Source organism: Rattus norvegicus, chromosome 16, assembly GCF_036323735.1.
Source record: "Rattus norvegicus strain BN/NHsdMcwi chromosome 16, GRCr8, whole genome shotgun sequence".
Lineage (NCBI taxonomy): Eukaryota > Metazoa > Chordata > Mammalia > Rodentia > Muridae > Rattus > Rattus norvegicus.
Genome location: NC_086034.1, coordinates 88,372,513 through 88,381,098, shown reverse-complemented (window position 1 = coordinate 88,381,098; position 8,586 = coordinate 88,372,513). Strand labels below are relative to the sequence as shown.

The 8,586-nt window shown below is 40.7% G+C and overlaps 1 long non-coding RNA gene across 2 annotated transcripts in view; it reads right to left on the bottom strand.

The window, feature by feature from the left end:
- Window positions 1-501: 501 nt before the first annotated feature.
- LOC102546842 (uncharacterized) overlaps window positions 502-8,586 on the bottom strand; it is an 81,329-nt gene continuing 73,244 nt past the window's right edge. For both annotated transcript variants that reach the window (XR_005495138.2, XR_010058802.1), the window contains one exon: window positions 502-739. This is a non-coding gene — a long non-coding RNA (uncharacterized LOC102546842). The remainder of the gene's footprint in view (window positions 740-8,586) is intronic.

The following is an 8,586-nucleotide window of genomic DNA, read 5'->3' as shown; positions in this document are numbered from 1 at the left end:
AGCCCACTTTTTTGCATTTATTTTTATACAGCATTCATATAACCAAGTAACTCATTTTGGGGGGAGAATCATGCTTCCAAGAGGCCAGAAAATCATGTGAACCTATGGAAGGAATACAGTCACAAATTACATTAACAAATCTTAGAAATGAGCAATTTATTTTCCACCAGGAAATTTATGTTGGCCTCTTAAATCATGTAAGAGGTATACACACACACACACACACACACACACACACACACACACACACACACACACATACATATATATAAGTGTTTGGGTTAAAAACTCAATACAATGGACAATAAGTATTTGAATAAAACCTTGACCCACTCTGAATGAACGATTTCAGTTGAGCCTGGTAGAGAAAGTCTTGGAGGTAAACATTTCCGGATGGCCTTTTGTCTCTGTCCTATATTATTTATGTTAACATCTGAAGGATCCCTTTGGATTGTGTGTTGGTTACTGTTCTGTTGCTGTGAAAAGACACCATGGCCAAGGTACTCATAAAAGAAAACATTTAATTGGTGGCTTGCTTACAATCTCAGAAGGTTTTTCTTTGCTCATCACGCTGGGAAGCACAGCGGCATGGAGGCAGGAGAGCCTCATCCTGATCAGCAGACAGGAGGCAGAGATAGACTGGGCCTGGTATGGGCTTTTGAAACTTCAAAGAATACCCTGGTGACGTGCCTTCTCCAGTAAGAAGCGCCTCCTACTCCTTGCAAAATGATGTCACTAACTGGAAAACAAATATTAAAATATATGAGCCAGTGGAGGCCACTCCCATTCAAACCCCAAACCCGTGTATCTTATAGTCAACAAGCTGGCATGAAGAATGGATAGAAGGCCTAGATGACATATACCACTTGTCCTATTGCCTCCACTGCCTTGGGCAACATACGGAGTCTAGAAAATCTTTGCAGCCTCTTCAGGGAAGCTGGATCTCAGAAGGGAGGGAATAGGCGAAGGATAATAGAGAAAGAAGTCAAACCAGTGAATCCTTTTCATACTCCAGGGGCCCATCCTTTATCCACTGCCATTCTGAAGCTCCCTTGAGACAGAACTCTGCCTTAGCACAAAAGTGAACCGGATAACTGTGATATAAAGCCTGGAATATAATTTTCTGCCTATTATATCTGTTAAATATCACAAAACATTAGTGATAAACTAAGAAACCTAAAAAAATGAAAGGTTTTTTTTCCCTACTTTTAAAAATGACATGTACCAACCTGACTTCTCTCTCTGCTTACTTTTTCTCTCACTGACCAAACTGAATTTGAATAGAGCAATTTAAATTGAATTCTATCACATTTGACAGCAACACCCATGGAGCTCAACATTTTTATCAATATTATCCTGGTGACATATATTTCACCTCTAATGTTGCTGTGGACAATGATTTCTGAAGGAAGTCAAAGAACAAAAGAAATATCTGAATGTGCAGTAACCTTTTTAATATCACAGAGACTTGACAAACACATTATTCTTGTCCTAAATATTGCTCTTGAATCTGTCTTCTTAAAGTAAATATCCTTTGGCAAGCATGTTCATTACATCATTCACTAATCCATTTCTCACTCTCTATGTCCTCAAAGACTTTGAGACTAAAATGGAGAGGTTGGAGATCCTCCTGCACTTCTCCTGAAAAACCATTGTCCAACCAGTGGCCTCATCCTCACCAGTGGCTTCCCGGTCTTCAGTGCCTTAATTCTTGGAGTCTTCGAGTTGCTTTAAGAGTGTTAGAAGTCATCTGGGATCCCTTCTTTTTCACTCTCATCCTTGGCCTCTGTGGAAGCTGTCAAGGTTGCATGAGAGTTGTGAATGTGCCTATTCCATACCCTTTGGCCTCTGTAGATCACAAAATCCCCAGTTCAGCTTCCTCTTTTTAGTTTTTCGTTACGTCAGATATGTAGTCTTTCTACTCCCCAGTTAAGGGCATCCTTATGATTCTCTTTATAATGTGTCCGGTTACTCACTGAATGAACCTGTGACTTTATTTTATATGTCTATTATTCCTGTATTGTTGAGCTGTCCAGATAATCATGCTTCTGGGATATAAGATGTCACTATGAACTCAGCTCTTTTGAACTCATCTTTCTTTACAATTTGACTTCCATCCCTTTCTGCCCAGCATCTCCTGTCACTGCTCTGTTGCCTTCATAATTTCACAGCTTGTCTTCACCCCCTGAATTCCAAACTTCCCATGCTTGCTCTTTAAAAAATAAAATAAAATACTTGAGTTCAGCCTTTTTTCTACTCCTGTGTAACTAGCAGTCCTTAGGGGATACTACACCCACATTATTCAAGCAACTCTTGCAACCCCTCCTTTCCCCACTCCTTGTCAGTGCCTTCTACATCCCACTGCCATCCACGCAGATCCTTGCTTCCAGATTCAAGCCTCCTCTCACTGTTGTAGCTTCAGCTAAGTGTGTGTAAAATTGCCACATCTGAAACAAACCAAGTGGTATCTTTAATATGTGGTAGATCTTTATGTGTTTGCTGTTTGCAGGGGAAAAAAAAAGGAACTCAACTTACTCTGGCTATGGAATAATTTTCTATTCTTCTATATAATTATGATTTATTACCAGAGCCTTAATTTAAGTCCTAACAACTCAAAGCCTGCATTTTTAGAAGCCTCTTCATTGCTTCCAGTAAAGAAGAGAATCAGCCCTTCATCTGTGTTTAATCATTTTGTATTCACGCTCTCCACAACCCTTTCCACAGAACAGATAGAAAATGCAGAGCACTTCTAAAGTCTTCCTGGGTTTGTAGGCAACCCAGGAGATGCCAGTGTGCTGTAATGTTTCAAATTTATTCTCTTCACATCAGACACTTGGAAATTCACCCTATTTGCAAATTTGCCACTCGTCATCTTCCCAGGCTTACTGCTGTACCTGCTGACCCTTATCTATTTCCTTATAGAGTCTCTTGTTTCCCCGCCCTCATTCTGTTCCTGAAAGCATCTTTCTCCTTTCCAAAAACCTCTAATTAAAGGCTTTCTTGCAATTCATCAGCACAAAAAGTAAAGATGGGGCCTCTTTGTGGTTCATTAGCTAACTAACCTAGTCTGTACTATCAAGGCATATATTCATTCAACAAATACAATGTGATATAACCATAACATCGAGTTACTAACATTCTAGATAATTAGATGTGATATAGTTGAATAAACATATCCCTGGGGTGTTGTGGTTTGAATAGGTATGGCTCACATAGACTCATGTGTTTGAATCTGTGGCCTATGGAGGGAGTGGCTCTATTAAGAGGGGTGGCCTTGTTAGAGGAAGGGTGGCCTTGTTAGAGGAAGTATGTCAATGTTGGCACAGGCTTTGAGGTCTCCTATGCTCAGCTATGTCCAGTGTGACACACAGTCACCCTTTTTAGCCTGGGAATCAAAATGCAGACATCTCAGCTCCTTCTCTAGTACCATGTCTGCCTGAATGCCCCTAGGCTTCTTGACATGAGGATAATGGACTAAAGCTCTCAAATGTAAGCCAGATACAATTAAATGTTGTCCTTTAAAAGAGTTGCCATGGCTATGTGTGTCTCTTCACAGCCATAAAACTCTAAGGCACTGAATCTTAAAAAATAAGATATTTAAATTCAAGGATCATTACCTGAAGATTATGTCATTGAAAGACAAATAAGTAAATGTGTCACACAATCTACTTTCTCTCCAAAAATCCTTCCTCAGACCCTCTGCAATCTATCATAATTTCAGTAGCATCATACTCAGATAAAAAGAAGCAAAACTCAAGCTAAGAAGTCACTTTTTCTGAGGTGTATAGCATTTTTTTAATAATCTTCTGAGGTGTATGGCAAATCCTAAATATATTTGTAAACAAAATGCATGCTAGCTGGTTAAATATAGGGTAAGTATAGTGTGATGAAGAGATAATTTACAGACTGAAACATCAAAATCATGAATGGGACATAATTAATACTTGTCCATTTTGTATTGGTATAAATGTCAACCCATTGGAACATTTCTGCCCACATTCTCTGTTTCTCCATGGCTCCAAAGGAATAGTGGGACTTTATCTGAATGCAATGGCCTGAGTCTTATTTAAATAGGGATTATCTATATGATAAACTATTTACTTGTGCTTCTTCAGTCACTCTCAGCAGACATCTGCTGTGTGATTTGTCAGAGGAAAGATTAACGACGTTTATAGCTGAATGTACCTTATAGAAACTTTGGAAGTATTGATTGGTTTAGTTTCTTAAGGGGAAAAAGATATTTGACAGCCACATAAAGCTACACCTCTCATTGAGATCACAATATGTAATGCTATTACTTAACTCCCACGATGATATCCCGGAACATTCCCAGCCATGCCTTTAATGGGAACTTGAAGTCCTATATGCAAATGTCTAACTGAATATCCCATAAATCTACAGTATAGTCATTAGCTCCTCTCTCAGTTCCCATAAAGCACACACATCTGGGTCGTTGTCGTCTGCTTTGGGTGATTAAAAACTTCTGTTTCAGAAGTGACTCAAGTCACAAACTAGACATGTGTTTTCATTGCTCCTTTGCTTTTCCAAATTTATAAAATCACTCCTGTCTTTGTCCCTAGGGACTCTTGCTGTCCACGAATTTTTCCATTGACCCTACTTTAAGCTGGGTCAAACTCTTTCTTTCTTTCTTTCTTTCTTTCTTTCTTTCTTTCTTTCTTTCTTTCTTTCTTTCTTTCTTTCTTCCTTCCTTCCTTCCTTCCTTTCTTTCTTTCTTTCTTTCTTTTTTCTTGTTAATTGATCCTTTTGTTTGCATTTCTTTCTTATATTACATTTTTAAATTTTATTTATTTTTTTTACACTCCAGACTTTATTCCCCTCCCTGTCCACCCCCATCCCATACCTCCTCCCCACACCTGTATCTCCATGAGGATGTCCCTATCCCCCCTCCCCCACCCAACCAGACCTCTAAACTCCCTGGGGCCTCCAGTCTCTTGGGGGTTAGGTGCATCTTCTCTGACTGAACCCAAACCGGGCAGTCCTCTGCTATATATGTGTTGGGGGACTCATATCAGATGGTGTATGCTGCCTGGTTGGTGGTCCAGTATGTGAGAGATCTCAGGGATCCAGGTTAATTAAGACTGTTGGTCCTTCTACTGGGTCGCCCTCCTCCTCAGCTTCTTCCAACTTTTACCTAATTGAACCACAGGGGTCAGTAGCTTCTGCCCAGATTACCCCTCCACACACCCTCATCCCATTCCCCCTCTTTCCTCTCATCTTTGCCTCTATGATGGTGCTCCTTTACCCACTCACCTACTCTTGCCTCACCACTCTAGCATTCCCCTAAACTGGGGCATCAAATCTCCACAGGAGAAAGGGCCTCCCCTCCCATTAATCTCAGATAAGGCCATCTTCTGCTACCTATGCATCTAGAGCCATGAATCCCTATACTCTATACTCTTGGTTGGTGGTTTAGTCTCTAGGAGCGCTGGGTGGTCTAGTTAGCTGATGTTTTTCTTACGGAGTTACAATCCCCTTCAGCTCTTTCAATCCTTCTAGCTCTTCGTAATGTCCCTTGTAACAATCTGATGGTCAGCTGTGAGTATCTGCATCTGTATTAGTCAGGGAACAGCCATAACAGGCTCCTGTCAACAAGCAGTCCTTAGCATCAGCAATAGTGTCTGGGTTTGGTGTTTGCAGATGGGATAAATAACCTAGGTGTGGTGGTAGTGGTGGGGGATGGCCTTTCCTTCAGTTTCTGTTCCATTTTTTTTGTCCCTGTCTTCCCTTTGGACAGGAATATTTCTGCATTAAAAATTTTGAGATGGGTGAGCAGCCCCATCCCTCAACTGGAGTCCATGCCTATCTACTGGAGGTGGTCTCTATATGTTCTATCTCCCATTTGTTGTGAATTTCGGCCAAAGTCATCCCCATTGGCTCCTGGGAGCCTTTCATTTCCCTGGTGCCTGGAAAGAGTTGCCTATCTCCCACTGCTACACACCTCTATTCGATTTTCTGACCGTCAGTACTTCTATCCCTTCCAATACCTGATCCTGCCACCCTTTTCCCCTTCCACTCCTCTCTCTCTGCTAATTCCAGTCCTCCCTCTACCTGCTGTGATTATTTTGTTCCCCTTTCTATGAAAGATTGAAGCATCCACACTTTGGTCTTTCTTCTTCTTAAGCTCCATATGAATTATAGGTTGTATCATGGGTATTCTGAAATTTTTGGCTAATATCTACTTATCAATGAGTACATACCATGTATGTTCTTTTCTGTCTGGGTTATCTCACTCAGGATGATATTTTCTTGTTTCATCCATTTGCCTGTGGATTTCATAAAGTCATTGTTTTTAATAACTGAGTAGTACTCCATTGTGCAAATGTACCATATTTTCTGTGTCTATTCTGCTGAGGGACATCTGGGTTTTTTCCAGCTTCTGGATATTATAAATAAGGCTGCTATAAACATAGTGGAGCATGTGTCCTTATTATACATTGGGGCTTCTTTTGGGTATATCCCCAGGAGTGGTATATCTGGGTCTTCAGATAGAACTATTTCCAATTTTCTGAGGAACCACCAGACTGATTTTCAGAGTGGTTGTACCAGATTGAAGTCACACCAGCAATGGAGGAACGTTCCTCATTCTCTGCATCCTCGCCAGCATTTGCTGTCACCTGAGTTTTTGATCTTAGCCATTCTGACTGCTGTGAGTGGAATCTCAGGGTTGTTTTGATTTGCATTTCCCTGATGACTAAGGATGTTGAACATTTCTTTAGGTGTTTCTTAGATGAAGATTCCTCAGTTGAGAATTCTTTGTTGAGCTCTGTGTGCCATTTTTATTAGCGTCATTTGATTCTCTGGAGTCTAACATTTTGAGTTCTTTTGTATATTTTGGATATTAGCCCTCTAACAAATGTAGGGTTGGTAAAGATCGTTTCCCAATCTGTGGGTTGCCATTTGTCCTATCTTAACATAGGAACTAAATGTTTCCGTGCCTTCTCTTTTCTTCTAACCATTTGCCACATTCTATTCAAATCATATTTTAGGGATTATTATTTAGTAATACAAAACATTTTGCTATTTGTCTTAGAAATAGATTTGAGTGTGTGTGTGTGTGTGTGTGTGTGTGTGTGTGTGTGTGTGTGTGTTTTAAAGGCCCTATACTCTAAAACTGTGTCTTCTTAACTCAGTTCCTCTTTGTTCCTGAATTTCTCACATGTCACCATCATGTGAATTTTGGCTTTATGAATACTTCATATTTCATTTCACTCCTGGACCTTCCCAGATGCTGTTTCTCATTGAATCCTTTATGCTGTAGCATTCTGATTTCTTTCCACTAAGTTTCTCCCTTTCGGTAAAGATTATATAAAAAGATATGGACTCTTAAATTTGAGGTTCAGGTCCCATCCCATGAGCTGTCTTACTATGATCCTGGCCTTCAGGAAATTGTTGCTGTGTTTTGAGAAGCAGTTTGCATAAGTTCTATTGCTATTGGCTTCTGAATGTGACTAAATTTTGGAAAAGAGCTGAAAAAAAGAGTCAATGCTCATTGGTATTTTCATTTTTGTAGAAACTTATGGTTCAACTGGAATCTTCCATTTCTCCTTGCATTCTTGGTTCCTTCTTTTACCTTCTTCCTTCCTCCACTTACTGTTTTTTCTTCCTATTTTCCTATCTCCTTGTTGCATCTATTCTTCACATATCTATTCCATTATTCCATTATTTTTTTTATTAACTTGAGTATTTCTTATATACATTTCGAGTGTTATTCCCTTTCCCGGTTTCCGGGCAAACATCCCCCTCCCCCCTCGCCTTCCTTATGGGTGTTCCCCTCCCAACCCTCCCCCCATTGCCGCCCTCCCCCCATAGACTAGTTCACTGGGGGTTCAGTCTTAGCAGGACCCAGGGCTTCCCCTTCCACTGGTGCTCTTACTAGGATATTCATTGCTACCTATGGGGTCAGAGTCCAGGGTCAGTCCATGTATAGTCTTTAGGTAGTGGCTTAGTCCCTGGAAGCTCTGGTTGCTTGGCATTGTTGTACTTTTGGGGTCTCGAGCCCCTTCAAGCTCTTCCAGTTCTTTCTCTGATTCCTTCAATAGGGGACCTGTTCTCAGTTCAGTGGTTTGCTGCTGGCATTCGCCTCTGTATTTGCTGTATTCTGGCTGTGTCTCTCAGGAGCGATCTACATCCGGCTCCTGTTGGTCTGCACTTCTTTGCTTCATCCATCTTGTCTAATTGGGTGGCTGTATATGTATGGGCCACATGTGGGGCAGGCTCTGAATGGGTATTCCTTCAGTCTCTGTTTTAATCTTTGCCTCTCCCTTCCCTGCCAAGGGTATTCTTTTTCCTCATTTAAAGAAGGAGTGAAGCATTCACATTTTGATCATCCGTCTTGAGTTTCCTTTGTTCTAGGGATCTAGGGTAATTCAAGCATTTGGGCTAATAGCCACTTATCAATGAGTGCATACCATGTATGTCTTTCTGTGATTGGGTTAGCTCACTCAGGATGATATTTTCCAGTTCCAACCATTTGCCTACGAATTTCATAAACTCGTTGTTTTTGATAGCTGAGTAATATTCCATTGTGTAGATGTACCACATTTTCTGTATCCATTCCTCTGTTGG